At 40.2% G+C, this 22,746-nt stretch overlaps 1 pseudogene; it reads right to left on the bottom strand.

The window, feature by feature from the left end:
• Positions 1 to 1,643: 1,643 nt before the first annotated feature.
• Positions 1,644 to 11,801, bottom strand: LOC142440086 (actin, cytoplasmic 2-like; annotated as a pseudogene).
• Positions 11,802 to 22,746: the final 10,945 nt, after the last annotated feature.

The following is a 22,746-nucleotide window of genomic DNA, read 5'->3' as shown; positions in this document are numbered from 1 at the left end:
CAGTGAGTTTAGTTTCATTATGGACATTTCTAAAAAACAATGCTTGTTTGTTTTAGTTTTATATTTTAAATTAGGTGAAAGTTTACAGAGCAGATCTTACTTTACCTTGAACAATTCATACACATTCTGATTCAACCCATTCATTGCTATACCTTCAATGGACCGTCACTTATTCTACTCCTCTTTGGGTTTCCTGTTTACATCTTGTCTTCTTCCTAACCCTCTGAACTGCTCTTGGGTAAATGCTGCTCTTTTAATTTTAAGTGGTTGATTGTTCTAATGGGAGGTTAGTTCATTTCTGCATCTGAAAGGTAAGGGCCTAAGGTACTCTCAGTCTCTATCCTACCAGTAAGACTGATGTCTTAAGATTTTTAGTTCTGTTCCACAGTCCCCCCGCCCCCCACTAATCTTGGACCTTCTAATGTGCTCCTTTTAAAAGCAATTGGTAGTGGTAGCGGGGCAGTATCTAGTTATTTTGGTTTCAGGGTTGTGGAGACTAATATTTGCATGGTCCATTTGTCTGACTCATGCGTTTCCATGCGTCTTTAATGTTTTTCACTCTTCTTTCCTCTGGGTAGGACAGATCAATAGATGCAGCATTTATCATTATTCATGATCTTTTAAGAATAGGGATATTACTCACAAAAGTAACATATAGAATGTTGTCCTTGTGAACTGTGTTATGCTAATTGATCTGCTGTACTCACCCCCCCTCCCAGAGAGTGTGGTCCTGATCCCCCCAGGCTAGAAAACTATCTTTAAATATGCTTTAAAACCTATTGAATGTTTCTCAAAATGAAGAGTTTATAATTTAGCTAATGAAAATAATTTTATTAGAAACATGGCTCAGTTTAGTACAAGTTTCCATGGGGATTACAGATCCTGTATAAGTATAAATGTTTTTGGTACATTTTATACCTGTCTTATTCAATCTTGTTTAAAAGACGCCAATTAGTCCAGTATTGGCTGATATTATCACAGATTATTGAATTTTAAAAATCTCCCTTCCAAATAGTTCTTATGAAACAATTTTTATGGATCCAATTTTTTTTTATTTAAGGTGTGCACTTTTATTGAACTGGTCAAGTTAGTGTACAGGTAAAGCCCTGGCTCCTCCATATCTAACCAACCCAGGGGGACCGTAAAGCCTTCATATCCTTCTAAATTTGGGGGGACCAAAAAGGAGGGGGACGCCCAAGATCTGATCATTCAGAAGGAAACTTTAAAAACTGAAAGAAAAAAAATGTATTAACGCGGTGGATTTTAAAAAAATACCAAAACCTTGGGTTACATAATTTACACAAAAGCTTTGCTCTTGTTCCTTGCACCCCCGTGTGGGCCTGGAGGGGAGGGGATGAGTGCTAGGCCCCTTCTTGGAAACCATGGAGTGGGGCCGGCTGTGGAGAAGGGTATGAGTCTCCCGTCACATGGCATCACACGGCTTTTGGAATGACTATTTTAAAAAAGATAACGTAATCATGTACAATCAGAATCCTGGCCACATTGTAGAACTTGGGGATGCTCGCTCCTTCTGCTGTCACCCGAACCGTTCCAGTTTTTAAATCCTGAGTCAAGCGCCAAAACAAAAACAAAAACTGAAAAAAAGAAAACAAACCAAACAGATAAAGCCATGCCAGTCTCATCTCTTTTTTTTTCTGCACAAGTTAGGTTTTTCTCAAGAAAGGGTGTAACGCAGCTAAGGAACAGTCCGCCTAGAAGCATCTGCAGTGGGCGATGGAGGGGCGGGACTCGTTGTACTTCTGCTTGCTGGTCCACATCTGCTGGAAGGTGGACAGCGAGGCCAGGATGGAGGCGCCGATCCGCACAGAGTACTTGCGCTGGGGGAAAGTAATGATTTGATCTTCATCCTGCTGGGCGCCAGCGCTGTGATCTCCTTCGGCATTCTGTTAGCAATGCCAGGGTAGCTACGTGGTGGTGCCACCGGACAGGACTGTGTTGGCGTACCGGTCCTTACGGATGTTAACGTCACACTTTATGATGGAGTTCAAGGTAGTTTCAAGGGTGCCGCAGGACTCCATTCCCAGGAAGGAGGGCTGGAAGAGGGCCTCGGGCAGCGGAAACGCTTGTTGCCTGGCTGACAGGCAGCTTATAGCTCATGGCTCTTCTCTAGAGACCAGGAGGGGGCAGCGGTGGCCATCTCCTGCTCGAAGTGCAGGGCGACATAGCAGAGCTTCTCCTTGATGTCACGCACTATCTCCCGCTCGGCAGCGGTGGTGAAGCTGTAGCCCCGCTCCCTCAGGATCTTCATGAGGTAGTCGGTCAGGTCCCGGCCAGCCAGGTCCAGACGCAGGATGGCGTAGCCCTTGTAGATGGGCACAGTGTGGGTGACCCCATTACCGGGATCCATCACAATGCTGGTGGTATGGCCAGAGGCAGAGAGGGACAGCATGGCCTGGATGGCGACGTACATTGGGCGGGGGGGAAAGAGGGGTGTTGAAGGTCTCGAATATGATCTGGGTCATCTTCTCTCGGTTAGCCTTGGGGTTCAGGGGGGCCTCGGTCAGCAGTACGGGGTGCTCTTCGGGGGCCACGCGGAGCTCGTAGAAGGTACGGTGCCAGATCTTCTCCATGTGGTCTCAGTTGGTGACAATGCTGTGCTCAATGGGTCAGGATGCCTCTCTTGCTCTGGGCCTTGTCGCCCGCGTAGGAGTCCTTCTGGCACATGCGCACCATCACGCCCTGATGCCGGGGACGTCCCACGATAGAGGGAAAGACATCCCAGGGGGCGTCGTCACCCACGAAGCCAGCTTTGCACATACCGGAGCCCTTGCAGACCACGAGCGCAGCGATCTCATCATTTACGGTGAGCTTAGGGGTGGCGAGTGTGAACCGGCAGCGGTGACTGTGAATCGGCGGGAAGCTTTGTGCTCATGAGAGGGATGCGGTCTCAGCTCCCTAATAATTTTTTCAATATTTTCTTCATCTCTCAAAATTCATTCACAAAGAATAGGAGACTGATTGGATGGCAATATAGTGAAAATTACATTACTAAAGTCTTATAGCATTCACATTGTTGTCATTTACCAGTATAGCTCTTTGGCCAGATATTTTTGTAGCATTTAGATTTTTTCCCCCCATATAAATAAATTCAACATAATCCGAAGGTTACAGGAAATTTTAAGTGTACATGTAAAAATTGTGGCATAGGATATTCTGCGTTTATGGCTCTTTTTAGACATGATACTATAGAGTTATCTTAGAGGAACCTAAAATTTTTTTAATGAGTACTTTAAAATTTTCCTTGATATTTCCAGAGTTTTGGTATGTCAAACATGAAGAAAAGTTTTAATAGTCATTATATTAGGTTAATTACCGTTTAAGTATGCCACTATTTATTTTTATTCTTAATGAGTTCTATTTAGACTTGTAAAATAAAATATTTTCTTAAAAATTATGAAAAACAAAAATAAAAAACCAATTATGCTAATAACCATTACTTTCCAAGGGTCTTTTATAGTCCAGCAGATTCAGAAATAATAGATTATCATGTACTCATTGAAATATCATTTTTCATAATTTGGCAATTAAACAAATATTTCTCCTTCCTATAGGGTTGGCACTCTGAATTCTTACTTCCAATGTCTTACACAGTTAGAAAATAAGTTTGCTTATTAAAATACCTCCCTCCTTGCGCTATTACAGACATAGCAGCATTTAGGTAAAATGAAGTCAGGCTGAAGGTGGAAAGAAGCCAAGTGTCCATCCAGAGCTGAATAGATACAGGAATTGCGATTTATCCATTAAAAAAAGAAAGAAATATGTCTCCTGACAAGGATATTTGAGAGTGAAACAATGGTTATTAATAATTATATACTGATGATAAGCATAAATCAATGAGTCATGTTTGTGCAAACTGGAACTGTGATCCCCCTAACAATAACCCACTCATAATCATGAGTCAGAACTGGAAATAGGAACGCTTTCAGAAATATAATAGCTTTTTATGTTAAAACCGTTTATGGGTAGGCATGTTTTATAAGTTTAATTTTAAAAGGGCTAAAAGAATAATGCTTGTTTGTCTTTCTTTAATTCAAGCAGTGATTCAGAAACTTCTAGAAGATTACTAGTTTGTTCAGTGCAACAACATTTCTCTAAATAAGTACTTCTGGGTATGTTTCTCATCTCAAGAATGGTTAATAAATTATTTCAAAAATAAAACATCCACTGAAACTACTACATGCCAAGGCAAAAATTTGAGAAGTAGGCTCTACATGATTGCTGTATTTCCAATTCAGTTGTGTGATCATGGTCGGTATCTCGAGACAGAGGGCTTAGGTTATCCAACCTTCAATATCTATTTATCTATGTAGTCTTGGTTATATTATTTAACTTTGGTTACCTTCATTTACAGCAATAACATTTGGGTGCTAATTGTAATACTGCATGATATAATGTGGTAAAGATGGCATTGCTTGCTACATGAAAAACAAACCCCCCACTTCCTGACACAAAGCAAGTACTTGATGTAGCAATCCTTGTGAACCTCTGCTTCCACGAAGGACACAACTGCCAGTCATTGTCAGAGTGATGTATCTGGGCACCATTATCAAGTTCTCCAATTTCCAAATGTCTGGAAGGGTGCCAATTATTATTAAAACGTGCTCTATATCAACCCATTTTTTCTGACTTTATTATTTCTCCTGAGCCGTTGGGACTCACAGAACAGTCAGAATGGCTTTTCTAATGCTATTGGTAGCTTTTCATCTTTGGAATGACTTTATAAGACCCTTAAAGGGTGGACTTCTTATTACATAACTCCCCAGGCTCACCTCTTGCCATTATTTGACATACAAACGTGGAGCCATGGAGTTGATTCTCATTTTAAAAAACTCACAGGGATTACAGATTAGCCCGATGGGTTTTCTGGAAGTTCCCAAGTAAGGCTGTTTTATTTGATCCTGAAGTTTTCAAAGGAACACCAACTGTTTCTATTCTGCTCTTACTTTGGTCTTAAAACTTCTATTAATCTTCAGGGCTTGATTCTGAGAATACTAATTTCAGAGAAAAATGTTCCTCAACACTTAATGGTTCTCATGTGGAACTTTTTCAAGAACAACAAAGAGGCAGTCAATGGGACAGAGCAGTGACAAAATCAGGAAAGGTGCGCACGAGTGTTTTCTACTTTCATAATATTTCTCCAAGCTGTGTGCTGGCCAGATAACCTGAGAAATTTTACTATACGAGTAATAATGCAGCCTCGGGATTGGAGGAGGGCTCATTATCAACCTGCAGCATGAAGGTGACACATGCTTGGTGACATGCAGGTGACAAATGCTTGGTGACATGCAGGTGACACAACCTTGCTCGGTCAAAGCAAGGGGAATTCGTAGAACTTGTTGATGAGTAGCACAGTCTGCAGCCTATTGGTTCACTATCGATTGCAATTCAATGTAAACAAAGATTCCCAAAGCTGGCTCAATAGACAATAGCAGAAGAAACAAAGAAAAGATTGATGTTGTCAAGGATTTAATTTTACTTGGATTCATAATCAATCCTCATGGAAGAAGCAATAAAAAAATCAAACATACTGCATTGGGTAAATCTGCTGTAAAACAGCTCCTTAAAGTGTCAAGAGCAACTATTAAGGTGTGTGTGCTTGATCCATCTAGGTATTTTCAACCATCTCTTATGCATTTTTTTCTCTTACGCATTTTAAATTTTGACATTTAATACAGAAGACGACAGAATTGATGCATCTGAATTGTGATATTGACAGAGAATGTTGAAAATACTGCAGGTTGTCAGACGAACAAAAATATCTGTCTGGGATAGAGTGCAGCCAGAAGGTTCCTTATATACAAGGAAGGTGAGATTTCATACGTTGGACATGTTATCAGGAAAGACCCATTCCTGAAGCAGGACAACATGCTTCGTTAAGTCAAGGCTGAGTGAAAAAGAGAAAGACTCATGACAAGATGGATTGACACTGACTACAACAATGAGCTCAAACCAGCAGCAGTGAGGACAGCTAAGGTCTGGGTCGCGTTTCGTTCTGTTGTGCGCAGTTTGCTGTGAGCTAGAACTAACCCAATGGCACTTAGCAACAACTTTCAGAGAATTTGTAGCCCGCATCAGCAAGGTGGGATGATCTTTTAATGCTTCCGCCAATGTCCTCTGCATATTTTTCTGTCAGGATATACCATATTTCTAATATTAGTACACACAGCGCCCATCTCTGTCTCTTCTGGTAGAGTGTAAACTTCTAGGCAGGAACGTCATTGCTTCTTTTGCATTTCCGTTCGAAGCACAGCATATGCTATATGAAGTTTATTTAAAAATTTGTTGCGCAAAAGAATAATTAAATACATTACTGTGGCATCACTTAATAAACTATATTAACTTTAAGGAATTCTCTGAAAAAAAAAAAGGTGTTTTATACATACCTATATATGATTGTTTTCTAACATGACCTTAAAAGAAGGGGGTTTTCTATGGAGAAAAACCTTGTGATGAAATCAATCCTCATTACATTGTAGAGCCACTTAGAGATAAGGAAAGGAGAGAGCATAACAACTCAATTAAGGAAACATGAATTCATGGAAATGCTACGTCATTCCTGAAATTGCAAATAAAATTTAAAATGCCCTATTTCTAGTGCTTTATTGTCGTTTGTCCTTTTCGATGAATGTGCTGTTCTGGGAGCCTATTGCTCCTTGTCCCAGCACTACCTTCCCACAGTGCAGGCTGCGCCACCTAGTTATAGAGCATGCTGACTAATGAATGCCTAGAAGGTAAGTCTCTAGCTTCCATCTAGCAACAGTGAGAGCTCAGTCTACAGCTAGTGATTTTGCATTGCATAAAATGAGAACACTTCTGGTGAGAATGAGACCCTGTTAATAACTTTGATGTATCAATAAGCCTAAGTGATGTTTCTTATTTTAATAGGGAATTGATGGCATGCATCTCTGTCTCTACGGTAGTGCCACCAACATGGTAGCCATTAGCCATATGTGGCGATTGAACATCAGAAATAGGGCTATTCAAAGTTGAGATGTGCTTGTATACTGGATTTTAAAGACAGCAAAAAAATAATGAATGCATTTTCTGATTCATTTCTTACATTTCTTATGTGCTGAAATGGTAATATTTTGGGCACATTGGGCTGAATGTTATTTTGTTGTTATTCTGTTCTGTCAAGTTGGTTCTGAATGACAGTAACCATGTGCTTAACAGAACAAAGCGCTGCCTAGTCCTATGCTCTGCTCACAATTGTCATGTTTACATGACATTTTTTGCATGTTACAGCCACTGTGTCCTTTCCTCTACTTACGGGTCTTTCTTTATTTGCTGATCCTCCCCTTTACCAAGGCTGATGTCCTACTGCAGGGACCTGGTCTCTCTCTCCCGATAACATGAGTTATTCAGAGTACATGAGATGTAATCTAACCCCTCCTCATTCCCAAGGAGCACTCTGACTATACTACTGTTTCCACCACAGATTTGTTTGTTGTCTGGTAGTTTGTGATGCCTTCAATATTCTGCTGTAGCATCACAATTTGGTCTTCCTTATTTAAGGTCCAGCTTTCACATGGGTATGAACCTATTGAAAATATCATCCATGGTTTGGATTGGGTACAAGTTGGTCCCACTCTTCGACGCTTTAAGGAGTTCTTTTGCACGAGATTCTGCTTCTATGAGCACGGATATATATGCAAGCAAGATGAATTCATCAACAACTTGAAAATCATTGGTCTCTTTGAAATCTTTGAGCACTTTGATATTTCCTCCATTTATCACGATTGTATTTTTGGGTTCAGTTATGCAGATTTTGTTTCTTTGAGTCCCATAGAGCTGCCGTCCATACCAGACTGCAGTGCTTGATGTCCATCAGCGCGTGCTGATGGTTTCCCTTGCTTTCAGTAAGCAAAGTTGTGTCCTCTGCATATCACAGATTTTTATTAAACTTTCTTCCAATTTTTAATGTACATATGAGAACATTTTCAATTGCATATGTGGCTCATTTTGTGTTTCTGTTGGGCAACTTTATTCTAAGTGACTTATTCTTGTAACTTGTTTTATGAGCACATGTCTGGGGTAGGTTTGTGATAAATGAATTCCAGGCCAAATATTGCTTTCAAAGTTAGTATTATACATCAAGGAGTCCTTAATTTGTCAACAGGTGACATAACCTAATAGGTGACACCAAAAGGTATTGTGTTAGACTATGTCACAGTGAATTCATGGCAACATCTGCAGCTGAAATTCAGCAGCCTCTCAGTGGAAGAAAGGTGCAGGTTTTTCTCCCATAAGATTTGTAGTCTTTGAAACTGTGGGGAATGGTCCTACACGGTCCTACAGGGGTAGTGTGAGTCAGAATTGACTCAATAGCAGTGGGCTTGGGTCGGGTGGCACCAATGGTTATATATTTGACTATTAATTCAAAGGTTGGCAATTTAAGCCCACCCAGAGACACCCAGAAGGTCTAGTGATCTGCTTGCCAAAACTCACAACCTTGAACATTCTATGAACACAGTTGTATTTGGACTTATGGGGTTGCTATGAATCAAAATCAGCTCAACAGCAATTAATTTATGTTATTATAACATATTGTTAATGTGTATAGTAATTTGTTTGGAGAGTGGGCATAAATAGGATATATGTATTTTTTGACCAGAGTTGTCCAAACATGTCAATCATCTGACCTAATACAATAAGTAACTATAGCTTATAGTTCTTCTGGCATCAGAGATTTTGCATTCTTTTAAACATTTTTATATAGAATTAAAATTCAGAATCTTTAAGTAGATCGTTGATTATTGAGATAGTTAAGATTTATTGTGCCAACCTGGCCAATAAACACATGTGGGCTTAATTGAAGGGCAGAGAGATAAATGGTTCAATGAGCCTTGCCTTTCTAGTTCTCGGGTCTCTTGCTTTTTGATGGTCGGACCAGGGTGCAGCTGCCTTAGCCAGCTCCCTGCTTCAGTTGGCAAGGCTCACTTCCTGAAAGACTTCCCTGAGGAGAAGCCTCATGGACCTACCCCAGTGCTGCCCTGGGTGCTGGAGCAGCCGTGTAGAGACCCCTGCCAGCACTGAGATGCTTACACACTCACTGATTGAGCTTTCCTCTTGCAGTCAGCATCATTGTGTTTGTTTTGTGAGATGGAGGAGGATTTTGTGGATTGGGGCTGGAAATAAGGGTTAATGTTGGACTTGTTGGCTTGGGCAGCAATGGATTGGAATGTTTTCTTGATGTGCACTTACCCTTTATATAAAATTCTCTCTTATACATGAGTTTCTGTGGATTTGTTGCTCTAAAGTACTCAGATTAACACAATTATTTTTGTTTTTTTCCTCAGAAAAGCTCCTAAAAGAATTTGGAAATTGTAACTTTTACTGCCCTACCATTTCTCACCATTGTTTCTTTCCTTCCCTTGTTGCAAGGGAGTGATGGAAGTGGAGATTAGGAGGCTATTGGGGAAGGAAAGGGCTTATGCGTTAGGGGGAATGTGTACGGCAAGGTGAAAAATCCTAGAAGCACAATAGGAAGCCTAAGGCAGTTCAGCACACTGGCCAATCAGGCAATTGGTAAACGTTTCTGCATTGGCTTCAACAGGTTTGGGGAAATTGTTAAGACTGAAAATCTTGAAAGGAGACCAGAGTGAGAGCACCCATGGGTGACAGGAAGAGCTGGAAATCCCTTGAGCTGTAGAACAAGAGGCAGATGACATGGTGTGTGGAATGGGATAATATATTCAGGAATAAAGCTCATTTGGACACCCGCCATGCTCAGATCACACATTACCATTTTTACAAGTTTGAGTGCATTTCAAAATAAAATTGTATTTGATATAGAAGCTATGTAATTTGTTCATTATACTAAGCATTTTTTTCTGCATAAAATTAAACTGATGGTTTTACATAATAAAAAGTTAAAATTATGCCCCACACAAGGAGAAAATTGAATCTAATCTTTGAGCTCAGATTCTTAACTGAACTCTCATATTCAGCTTTCATTTCAATGACATTGTAAAATGGCACCCCGTGTGGGTACATTTATACTTGATACATGGTTTATTAAAGCTGATTAGGAACTATTTCTTTGGTAGCTCTTAAAGGGATGTCATCCATTGCTACACACAAATATCACTACCATTAAACAAAGTACCTACTTCAAGGAAATGGTTTAGTTTGTGTTTGCCTAACATTATAGTGTTTAATTCTATTTAAGTGCACTCTTCTTATGATATAAATTTAGCATTTATGTATTTGAATGCATTTGTGTGTACTTCTTTTTGTAAAAATACTTTTATTGGGGCCTTTTACATATCTTATCACAATTCATACATTCCTCCAATGTGTCAAGCACATTTGCATATATGCCACCATCATCATTTTCAAAGCCTTCTCTTCCCACTTGAGCCTCTGATATCAGCTCCCATTCCTTCCCCCTCCCTCCCATACCGGCCCTCCAAGTGTATACTTCTCTTTTGATATCTGAACCTAGTTTCTTGATTATAATATCAGGAAATCATCGGCATCATCTCTAAGGTGACCAGATGGTGCATGAGAAAGTGTCCTACCTGGGTTAATATGAAGAAGGATGGGGTTGGAGTTGGAGAGTAGCTTCAGGTAGCTTCCTGAGCAGGTGTGCTGCTTCCCTATTTTGAACTGAAAAATGACAACCACGTATTTCTTTTTTTCTTTTTTTTGGTAAATGGTAAATGTCTGATCTTATTGAACTGGCCTCAGTGGAAAAACCCTCAGAGGGGCATCATCTCCCTGAAGCTTTGGTGCAAGGATTGAGGAGTAAAGTATCCTATGGCTTCCCACATGAAACTGAAACTCAGGAGCTTAGATGATTGCATGCCTTCACTTAGAAACCAGCATGATGAGTCAAAGCAAAGTCAGAAAACCCTGAATTTTCCCTTTGAAATTGTGAGTTTGTCCTGCTGCAGGTCTGTTTGCCCATGCCTCACAGTCTCTACCTCTCCAAGTGTTCTTGGTCCCTGATGTCTCAGCCTGTATCTTTCTGTTCTCATCTCTCAGCAGTGAGCGCAGGTAGAATTTGGTGACTGAATTCAAGATGTACCACAGCTGGTTATGTCCGTTTGCTGTTGCCGCCAGAAGGGCCGAAAGGATGTCCAACTCGGTTGATAATACACAGGCTCTAGTATGAGTTAGTAATTGGGCTACAAGATGAAGTCTAATATTTCCTTTTCTGGTATCGATTTAACTCAATTATGTCTTTTGTAAGGGAAAATAGAGTTAAACTGGATGTCTAGGAATCCTTTGAAAATAAGTGATATTTTAAATCAGAACGTGTTCATGAGTACCCTACAGATGGTAAATGCTAAAAATGTGATGTATTGCTATTAGTAATAATGACTCACTACCACATTCACTACCTCCAACCACTCCCACGTCTTCTTTTTGCCTTCTGAGCACTTCTTCATGGGCACTGCATAGGGAAGATGAAGCTGTCCAGAGATTTCAATGCATTGAGAGAAGGCAGTGATAGATAAATATAACCCAAGACACCTAAAGGGAATTCTATGTTTGGCAATAGGAATAGATTCCATAATGAGCATGATAGCCAGTATAAGATTTCTGTATGTGCACCGTGGAAATCAATTATTTTAAATGAAATTTCCACCTCCCAAAACATAAATCATGAACAAGCTTAAATAATTAAGACGGCTTCAGAGATTGTCAAAATGCTATTTTATACTGACTTAGACCACAGATTTCCAAACTTACTTGGCCTTTGGACCCCTTTCAGAGAAAGGAAAATCACTCAGAACAGCCTGGCAATTAAACACTTTTCTGCTGGAGCTCATCGTCCAGAAGACAGTGGAGGCTGTGCTTGCGCAGGCCCCTCCATCACCGCACTGCTCCTCAGGGGAAAGGACTGGTGACAGGGAGCCTTGTTCTTAGATTTATTAATTCTGTGGTTTACATCTTTTCTCTTTTAATTAAAAGCTGATGGATCGACATTCATAGTAGGAATGACATATCATGTCACTTCTATCTTAGCCTCTAACACAGGACACAGAAACAATTTCCTGTTCTATTTGCATTTATCAGATGAAGTATGATAGAAAGAAAAAATATTTGTTGAATTTAATGTTTATCTTAAAATGTGATGAATCATATTATAGCAAAAGAGTGAATCTGAGAAATTATAATATAACTGGTGACTGAAAACAATGAGGGCAGCTAATGAAAAGGCATTGTTTGCTTAAAAGAGTAAAGGAAAAGTACTAAGATATGTAATATTATTAAAATTATACACAGCTAAAAATGGAGGTTGTGTACATTTTTTGCAAATCTGATATAATTTAATATTAATATTCAGGATTTTATAGGGTCAATTTAATCTAGGGATTTGCAATATTTTTATGAATACTTGAGGATTAAAGAATGTTAAACAGTTTTAGTTTTCGCTCAATTTTTAAAGTCAGGAGTTAAACATCACATTGAAATGGTACCTACAGTTCTCAGGAATGACGAAGCAGGATGTTGCTTTGAAATGTGCCATCTCTATGGAGCTGGTTCCCACATAGTGGAATGAAGCACTGCCCGGGGGTTGGCTCCATCCTCACAAGTGTCCCTGTGCTTGAGCCCATTGTTGCAACCACTGTGTCAATCCATCTGACTGAGGGGTTTCCTCCTTTGAAGTACTCCTCTACCTTACCAAGCAGGGTGCCTTTCGCCAGGGACTGGTCTCTGCTGACCAAAATATGTCAGAAATCTCCCCATCCTGACCTCTAAGGAGACCTCTGGCTGTGCTTCTTCAGAGACAGTTTTGTTTGACAAATGATGGTACTTTCAAAATTCTTCTCCAGCACCACAGTTCAAATGCATCACGTTTCCTCTGGTGTTCCTTCTGCAATTTCCACCATCCGCATGCATATGAGGCCATTGGAAATGCTATGGCTTGGGTCAAGGACACCTTCGCTCTCAAAAGTACATCTTCATTTGTTTCACTGCTTGAAATAAGTCATGTGCAGGATATTTGCCCAGTGCAGTTTGGCTTTTGATCTCTCCCTTATTTTTTTCCCCAAGACATTTAATTAGAAGCTAATCAAGACATCCTTCCATAGTTTAATCACATCAAATACTATTGTACAATTGCTACCACAATCAGTTTCAAAACATTTTCTTCCTTCTTGAATTCCTTGATATCAGCTCTCCTTTACCCACCGCCCCTCTCCGTCTCCCACACCATACTCCCCGGGAACCCTGATTCCAATTGTTGTCTCTATAAGTTCATCCATCCTGGGTTTCATAGACAGAAAAATAGAAAAGCACATAGCAGAGCCAAGAAGGCTACCCACGATGACAAAATAAAAACCAGAGACAGACCCCAATATGAAAACCAAAATCAAACAAACAAAACAGAAAATATTGAAAACAAGATCAAGCACAATTGGATCAGAAGGGAGATCAAGTGACAAGGTAACCTTTCAACTCAGGCTTATTTTAATCGACTATAGTCACCTCTCCAGTAGTCTCAGGTTGGCAACCAGCAGAGTCCCATCCCTCAATTATGGTGAGAGGGGAATCACCAGAGGCTCTTTTCCTGGATAGATCTCACAACGCATTCTGGGCTTACACTCTCATCTACAGCCTTCTGCAAACTGGGGTTGCACAATTTAAACTCTGATACGATTTCCTTGTTTGGCTTTGTATCATATAATTTATAATCCTGGCGTCAGGGATGTAGCTGTTCTTATTCCATGTGGATTTATATGGTTGCTTGTTTGGAAATAAGCCTTTAATACCCAGAGCCTATTCTATCTGATATTCGGACACTATCTAATTTCTTCATCACACATAGTACCCGTATCTTTTTTATTTCTTTCATGTGGGAAAGTATCAAGTAGGAACATGTCATAAAAACTAAATGTTTTTAGAATGGAGCAAGGAAAAATTGTGAGCTCAAATTTTCCTCCTGGATCTATGATTTTATCTGGCTCTGGCTCTCCTTAGAGACTCCCTTGTTAATTTATGATAGAGCATCTTATTGATGGTTTACTTGGAGCATAAGGATCTTCTAGTAATAGTGTCATTTATTAGATTGTGGTACTAATTTTTAAAACACCAGTGAGAGAGGAAAATTGAACCAATATAGGCTAATTTTTAATATCTGAATTAATCACTTGTACAAAGTAAATCCTCACATGGGTACAAACACTAGGAGTTGGTTGTCAGGCAAAATGCTTCAATTCTTCCTCACATTCAGGAAGCAAGGTTGTGTCATCTGCATTTTAAAGATTGTTAATAAGACGTCTTCTAATCCTGATGCCAAATTCTTCTTCATACACTGCAGCTTCTCTGTTGATTTTCTCAGCATACAAATGGAATAAATATGGAGAGAGGATCCCACCATGGCCACTCCTTTCCTGATTTTAAACCATGCTATACGTCAATCCATGCAAACTAACTAGAAACATTTGGCACAGAATAAGCACTTAGTAAATTAATGCCATTTTCATGGTTATGCTATTAATATTAAATTATGTCAAGCTATGATTTGGCCAAATTATGGAACTATTTTTTATTTTAATAAGTCATTTTATTAGGGCACTTGCAGCTCTTATAACAATCTATACAGCAATTGTCTCGAGCACATTTGTACATATGTTACCACCATCACTGGAAAATGTATTGACTGCGTAAATTTTCTTTTATAAATTTTTCCCACCTATTTAATTTTTAATATGGTAGCATTACATTTAATATTTTAATCCAAATGTATTAAAAACTCAAGGTACATGATAAGACAAGGTGAGTTTTGTTATTATTATTTTTAACTCTAAGTACAACTAGCATATTTTCCCTGTATGTGTTAAACTTCATAAGAGTAATAATAGCAATTACTAAATAATCTGTGGTGCATTCAGTAGAGTCTAAGTCACAACACCATTTTCATCATTTCCTGAGCTTGCCTGGAATTAGTTTTTCCATCGACTCTATCCCTCCAGGTGTAGCTGTGGCATGAGTGTCTTTTTAAAAAAAACAACATTTTATTAAGAACTCATACAACTCTTATCACAATCCATACATACATCAATTGTATAAAGCACATCTTTACATTCTTTGCCCTAATGATTTTTCAAAGCATTTGCTCTCCACTTAAGCCCTTTGCATCAAGTCCTCTTTTTCCCCTCCCCCCCACCCCCCCCTCCCTCATGAGCCCTTGATAATTTGTAAATTATTATTTTGTCATATCTTGCCTTGTCCGATGTCTCCCTTCACCCCCTTCTCTGTTGTCTGTCCCCCAGGGAAGAGGTCACATGTAGATCATTGTAATCGGTTCCCTCTTTCCAGCCCACTCACTCTCTACCCTTCCAGTATCACCACTCACACCCCTGGTCCTGAAGGTATCATCCACCCTGGATTCCCTGTGCCTCCAACTCCTATCTGCACCAGTGTACATCTTCTGCTCTGTCTAGACTTGCAAGGTAGAATTCGGATCATCATAGTTTGGGGGGAGGAAGAATTTAGGAACTGGAGGAAAGCTATATAAATACTTCATCGGTGCTACATCGCACCCTGACTGACTCATCTCCTCCCCTAGACCCCTTTGTGAGAGGATCTCCCGTGGCTGATGAATGGGCTTTGGGTCTCCACTCTGCACTTCCCCCTTCATTCACTATGGTAATATATATTTTTTTCTGATGATGCCTATACCTGATCCTTTCGACACCTCGTGATCTCACAGGCTGGTGTGCTTCTTCCATGTGGGCTTTGTTGCTTCCGAGCTAGATGGCCGCTTGTTCACCTTCAAACCTTTAAGACCCCAGACAGTATTTCTTTTGATAGCCGGGCACCATCAGCTTTCTTCACATTTGCTTATGCACCTGTTTGTCCTCGGCGATTGTATCATGGAGGTGTGCACCCAATGATATGATTTTTTATTCTTTGATGCCTGATAACTGATCCCTATGGAACCACGTGATCACACAGGCTGGTGTTTTCTTCCATGTGGGCTTTGTTGCTTCTAAGCTAGATGGCTGCTTGTTTATCTTCAAGCCTTTAAGACCCCAGACGCTATCTCTTTTGATAGCCGGACACCATCAGCTTTCTTCACCACATTTGCTTGTTCACCCACTTTGTCTTCAGCTGTTGTGTCGGCAGGGTGAGCATCATAGAATGCCAATTTAATAGAAGAATGTATTTATGCATTGAGGGAGTGCTTGAGTAGAGGCCCAAGGTCCTTCCACCACCTTAATACTAAACCTATAAATATAGGCACATAGATGTATTTCCCCATCCATATATATATATATATGCATATGTACATGTCTTTGTCTAGACCTCTATAAATGGCCTTTGCCTCCTAGCTCTTTCCTCTATTTCCCTTGACTTTCCTCCTGTCCCACTATCATGCTCCGTCCCCACCTGGGTTTTAGCAATACCTCTTCATTACCTTACCCTTGATCATTCCCTACCAGGCCTGCCACACCCACCTCACCACCCATTTGCATCCCTTGATGTTCCCTGGTCCCTGGGTTTGTTTACACCACTTCCTTACCCCCCACCTCCCCCTCTCCCATGTCCAACTGGAATTGTCAGTCCCATTGTTTTTCTTCCCGATAGTTCATCCAGCTGATCTTATTTAGACAGGCCTATGGAGATAATAACATGAACAGAAACAAGACAGAGAAAAACAAAGCAACAGTATACAACAAAACAACAACAAAAAACCACTGACAAAGAACAAAACAAAACACATCAAGAAAGAAAAACTTGTAGTTAGTTTAGGGATCGTTTGTTGGCCCTTAGGAGTGTTTTCCAGTACAGTCTGTTGGGGCACCACGCCTTGGCCCCAAAGTCCACTTTCAGCATTCCCTGGGGACCTTGCTGCTCCATTCCCTTGCTGTTCCGCTGCACTACCCCAGTGCTTTGCCTCAGTGTGGTGGGATCAGGTCAGGCGCAATTCCCACACTGTGTCTCCGGTGCTGTCCCCTGTAGCGCCATGGACCCATGAGGGGCATCATGTCTCTTAATGAGGACAGCCATGTTGTCCTCTCTGTGGACTGGCTGCTCTACTCAGGAACATCATCCTCACGGCCTGGTGGACCAGGCTGTGCTCCACTCTCTCCTCCTCCCCCTTCATCTGCTCCCATGTGCTCTGATCAGATATGTCCTTCTCCCAGAGCTGCAGAATCAGTGTCGTCCTTTGAAACAAATTCTTCTGGGGGTACCGGCAGCCATCAACCTAATATTTGGTACTGGGGTCAGCCCCTCAGCCCTCTCCACTGGTTCCCTACTCCAGGCCGGAATGTTGCATTCACACCTTGGGGCACTGGGTTGAAATCTGGTCCCTCTTTCCCTGTGGAGATATAATCAGTACCCTCCCCTTGGGTGAGTTAGCGCCCCATGCCCCTGCAGCCCTTTTCTTCCTTATATTAATCCTTTTGTTTTCCCCACTTCCTCCCCAGTTGTCTACTATGTGCATCCCTGGATTTGATCTGGTCTTTGCCATACTACACAGTCCTCACCCCAAAAACGTTTGTATACAGTAGTTTTTTACCTATTCCCCTTTTGCATTTATTTTAAATACTTACCTCAGCGGACTCATGTTGTACTTGTCCTTTGTACCTGACTGGCTTCACTTAGCATGATTTCCTCCAGTTCTTTATGGAACTATTTGTATGAATGACTTAATTATGTGAATATATGTTGTTTACATGTGAAAAAAATTTAAGAGGACTTCTGAATTTTAGGTCTGCAAGGGATCTAAATATTAGCTCACTCAAACATCATTGTATGTTTTTGCTGTTTTATTGTTAGGTGCCACTGAGTGAATCCCTGCCCAGAATAATCTGATGCAGACTGGAGTGAAATACTACATGCTCCTGCACCATCCTTATAATTGTTCCTTTGCAGAAGCCCTTTGTCGCAGCCACTGTGTCAGTTCATCTTTGGTGGGCCTCCTTCTTGGTCAATGCCCCTCCACTTTACCAAGCAGGTGTCCTTCTGCAGGGACTAGCCTCTCCTGACAACATGTCCAAGGCATTTAAGATTGTGCATTGCCATCCTTCCCGCTAAAGAACACTCTGGCTGTACTTTCCCAAGACATATCAGTTTATTCTAGTTTATTCTTTAGCATTTCATGGTACTTTGAATATTCTTATCCAGGACCACATTTCAAGTGCATTAATTCTTCTTCAATGTTTTCTCTTCAATGTCCATTTTGCACATCAATATGAGGCAATGAAAATTACCGTGACTTGGGCCAGGTGTATCTCAGTCTTTAAAGTAACAGTCTTACATTAATACTCTAAAGAAGTCTTGAGCAGCAGATTTAGCTAAGGCAGTACATCTTTTGCTGTCTTGATAGTTGCTTCAATGAGCATTGATTGTGGATCCAAGCAAGAAAAATTCCTTGACAACTTCTATCTTTTCTCCATTTATCATGATGTTACCTATTGATTCAGTTGAGAACATTTTGACTTCTTCATAGTGTGTGTAATCTTTGATCTTCTTCAGCAAGTGCTTCAAGTCCTCCTCACTTTCAGCAAGCGAGGTCGTGTCATCCACATGTAACCCTTCTTCTCATCCTTATGCCATATACTTCTTCATAGAATGCAGCTACTCTGATTTGTTCAGTGTACTGGTTGAATAAGTATGGTGAGAAGGTAAAACCCTGATGCACACTTTACCTAGTTTTAAACTAGTCAGCAGTCCTTTGTTCTGTTCACACAATTGCCTCTTGATTCATGCACCAATGTCTCATGAGCACAATGAAGCGTTATGGAACTCCCATTCTTCTCAAGGTCATCCGTAGTTTATTATGGCCCACACAGTTGAATGCCTCTACGTAGCCCATAAAATACAAATTAAACATTTTTCTGGTACTCTCTGCTTTGAGCCAAGATCCATCTGACACCAGCAATGATATGCCTTGTTTCATGTCCTCTTTTGAATCCAGCTGAAATTTTCTGAAGTTTCCAGTCAATGTAACTGCTGCAACTGTTGTTTTGATCTTCAACAAATTTTTAAAAAGAATTTTATTGGGAGCTCTTACAGTTGTTGTAACAATTTAATTCTATCATGCATGCGTACACAGCTGTTGCCACCATCAGTTTGAAAACATTTTCATTCATCTTGAACTCCTTGGTATCAGCTCTCCTTTCTCCCTCCCCCTACCCTCAGAAACCCTTATTGCTATGCTATAGTCATAATAATTGTTATTATTATTATCTGTCTTATACGATCCAATATATCCATTCCCTTACAATTCTGAAATTCATTCCCTTTTAGTGGGATTATACTGTCATCCCACTCTCTTCCCCTACCTTCAGGGACTCATGACTCATAACTGTTTCTGAGGTGTGTTAGTCTGGGTAGACTAGAGAAACCAATTAATAAACACGCATATGTATAAGAAAGAATTTTATATACAAGAGAAATTGAACATTGAGAAAGCATCCCAACCCAGTGTGGTCCACCTCCGTAAGTCTGATACTAGGCCATATGTTCAGTACCAATCTATAAAGTCCTCTTCAGTCTCACAAAACACATGCAATGATGCCGAATGCAGGATAATCACAGGTCAGTGGGTAGAAAGTCTTTGGATCCAGTGGCATTGTAAGCATCTCAGCTCTGTCAGGGGTCTCTACATGGCGTCTCTGGCTTCAGAGGTCTGGTTGCATCAGGGTAGGTCCATGTGGCTTCTCCAAAATAGTGTAGTTCCATGTGTCTTATCAGCTGCAATGTCTGCCAGAGCAGGGAGTGACAGAGAGCGAAGTGTCTCCTGCCTCCAAGGAGGAAGTACTGGATTTCCCAGAATTCTCAGGAAAAGGGCATGCCCACACAGAAGCTTTCTTAGCTATGATCTGATAGACAAGCTAGACTCCATCCCTACACTCTTAATTCTTAAATTGACAATTATATAGCTACCACAGAAGGGTTATCTTGGCTTTCATCCATTATATAATCTTAATTATACACATGAACATACTCATGTTCAACTAGGTTAACGAAGTAAGCAAGAAACGTAAGAGTGAATGGAAGAAATATTAAAGAACAAGAGGTTGGTTGTGTTCATCAGTGCTATAGAGCATCCTGCATTTAGCATCCCTTCTGTGTAGCCCTTGTGTCCAATTATCTTTAGGTGGGTTTTGGACCTCCACTTTGTTCATGCTCCTTCACTTTCATTTGATTGCTTTTTTTAAAACTCCTGATACCTAGTCATGCCAACACCTCATGATCACATAGGCTGATGTGCTTCTTCCATGTGGGCTTTGTTTCATCCCTGCTAGATGGACACTTATTTAAATTCAAGTTTTTAAGATTTTATATCTTTCAATAGAAGGGCACCATCCACTTTCTTCACATTTGTTTTTGCTTTTGTCTTCAGCAATCAAGCTGGGAAGGTGAATATCATACAGTGGCAAATTATTAGAAAAAGTCATTCTTGTACTGAGGTAAGATTTTAGTGGAGGCCCAAACTCAATCTTCTTTCCTGTTGAATTTATCTTTATAACTTTGTATATTTATGTATAAACATATCTGTGTTTATACCTATATTGATACAATTTTTACTTTCTTTACCTTTCACTTTTTCTTTTTTCTTTCCTCTGCCCCACCATCATGATTACCCACTGTTCACCTCTCCATAGTTCCTCTCAGATGTTTCAGTTGATCAAACATGACCAGGGATGCTACACCCTCCTCACCATTTGATGTAGTACCCTTGTTCCCCCTGTTCCTGTCATTGCTGGCTCACTGCTCCCTTCCCCACCCTCCTCCCCTCTCATAACCACTACCCTGCCACCTTCAGAACCATTGATCCTGTTGCTGTCTCCTTGGGCTTGTTTATCCTGTCTATCTTAAATAATACCATAAATAAGTAAATAATAAGTAAATAAATACATCATGTAAATAGTTCCATGTCTAGTTGTTGTCTGGGCTCAGAGTAGATGAATATCTCTCTGTTAACAGGAGGAAGACTTGTTATAATCCATCAGTCCAGTGCCCATTTTTCTCCAGGTTCAATATCCCAGGACCTGCTTACCTAACAGCACTTTTAGTCCTCATCCTTCTTGGCCGAAGGGCGTGCCTCTAACAAGTTCCCATGGTTCTTGCTGCTGTCAAGGATGGAAGGTCTAGTGCCTGCACTTCCATCCCCAGTCAACCTTTAGATTTTCAGTGTGGGCCCCTTTTGGGTAACCAACCATCAGTTAACATGTGGTGTTCAGCGCTGCTCCCAGTCAGAAGTCTATAATCGGGACTCCTCAGGGTCTTAGTACCTTTGCTCTCATTGTATTTTACTTGAGTATGATATCAATGATACTGTTCTACAGTTCGAACATTCTATTGGGTTACTTATCTTTGCAATAGGCACAAATATGGTTCTCTTCTAGTCAAGTGACCAAATAGCTGTCTTCCAAACTTCCTGGCATAGACAAATGCATGCTTCCAATACTTCATTATCTTCTGGAAACTTTTCAGTTGGTATTTCATCAATTCCGGGAGCCTTGTTTTTGCCTAATGTATCCAGTGCTGCTTGAACTTCTTTCTTCAGCAACATTGGTTCTTGCTCATGTGCTGTCGCCTGAAATGGTAGACTGTTGACGAGTTCTGTTTGGTACAGTGATTCTTTGTACTATTTTCCTTCCCCCTCAATGCTTCCACATCATTCAATATTTTCCCAGAGAACCTTTCAAGATTCAAAATGAGACTTGGATTTTTTAATTGAGTTCTTTTAGTTTCAGATATGCCGAATGTGTTCTTCCCTTTGGTTTTCTAACTCTAAGTCTTTGCATATTTAATGATTATATTTGTCCTTGCCTTTTCCAGCTGTCCTCTGAAATTTTCAATTTAGCTCTTTGCTGTCATCCTTTGTTCCATTTTCTTTAGCTACCCTATGATTAAAATCAAACTTCAGGGTCTCTTTTGACATACACTTTGATCTTTTCTTTCTTGTCTGTCTTTTTCTTCATGATGGATGGTCTTGATGTCCTCCCATATTACCTTTGGTCTTCTGTCATTAGAGTTTTGTGCTTTATCTCTGTTCTTGAGATATTCTTAAAAGTCAGGTCAGATAACTTCCAAGTCATATTTTGTGTTCATGGAATTGTTTTAACTTTCTTCATTTGAATCCTAAATTTTTACGTGAGCAATTGATGGTCTGTTTTAGCTGCTCATATGGAGCTTTTTCAGTATTTTGCAAAGTTTTATCATGGTGTTTCTAGCTTCATTTCTATCACCAAGTTCCTATTTTCAAACTACTCTTCCTTACTTATTTCCAGCTTTTTCATTCCAATCACCAATAATTGAGTGCATTTTGATTGCATGCATGATCAATTTTAGACTGAATTTATTGGTAGAGTTCTTTAATTTCTTCTTCATTATCTTTTGTGGGTGGTGCATAAATTTCAATAATAGTTGTATTGATTGGATTTCCTTAAAGATATCATCTTATTACAGATAGTATTGTACTTGGTTGTAATGTCCTTTCTGAAAATTAATGCCACATCATTCCTCTTGACTGTGTTATTTCTGGCATAGTAAATCATATGATTTTATGATTCAAAATGGCCAATACTAGTCCATTTCTGCTCACTAATGAATAGGCTATCTTTATCCATTTTGTTTTCAACCACATTCAATTTTCCTTGATTCATACTTTGCACATTCCACGTTCCAATCACTAGCAAAATTTTGCAGCTGTTCCTTCTTACTTTGAGTCATGCCCCATCAGCAAATGAAGATCCTCAAGGCTCCACTCCTTTATCTGACTCATATCACCAAGTGCAGGTGTGC

Source organism: Tenrec ecaudatus, chromosome 2 (genome assembly GCF_050624435.1).
Source record: "Tenrec ecaudatus isolate mTenEca1 chromosome 2, mTenEca1.hap1, whole genome shotgun sequence".
Lineage (NCBI taxonomy): Eukaryota > Metazoa > Chordata > Mammalia > Afrosoricida > Tenrecidae > Tenrec > Tenrec ecaudatus.
Note: the sequence above shows the minus strand (reverse complement) of the source record. Positions and strands in the feature narration are given on the sequence as shown.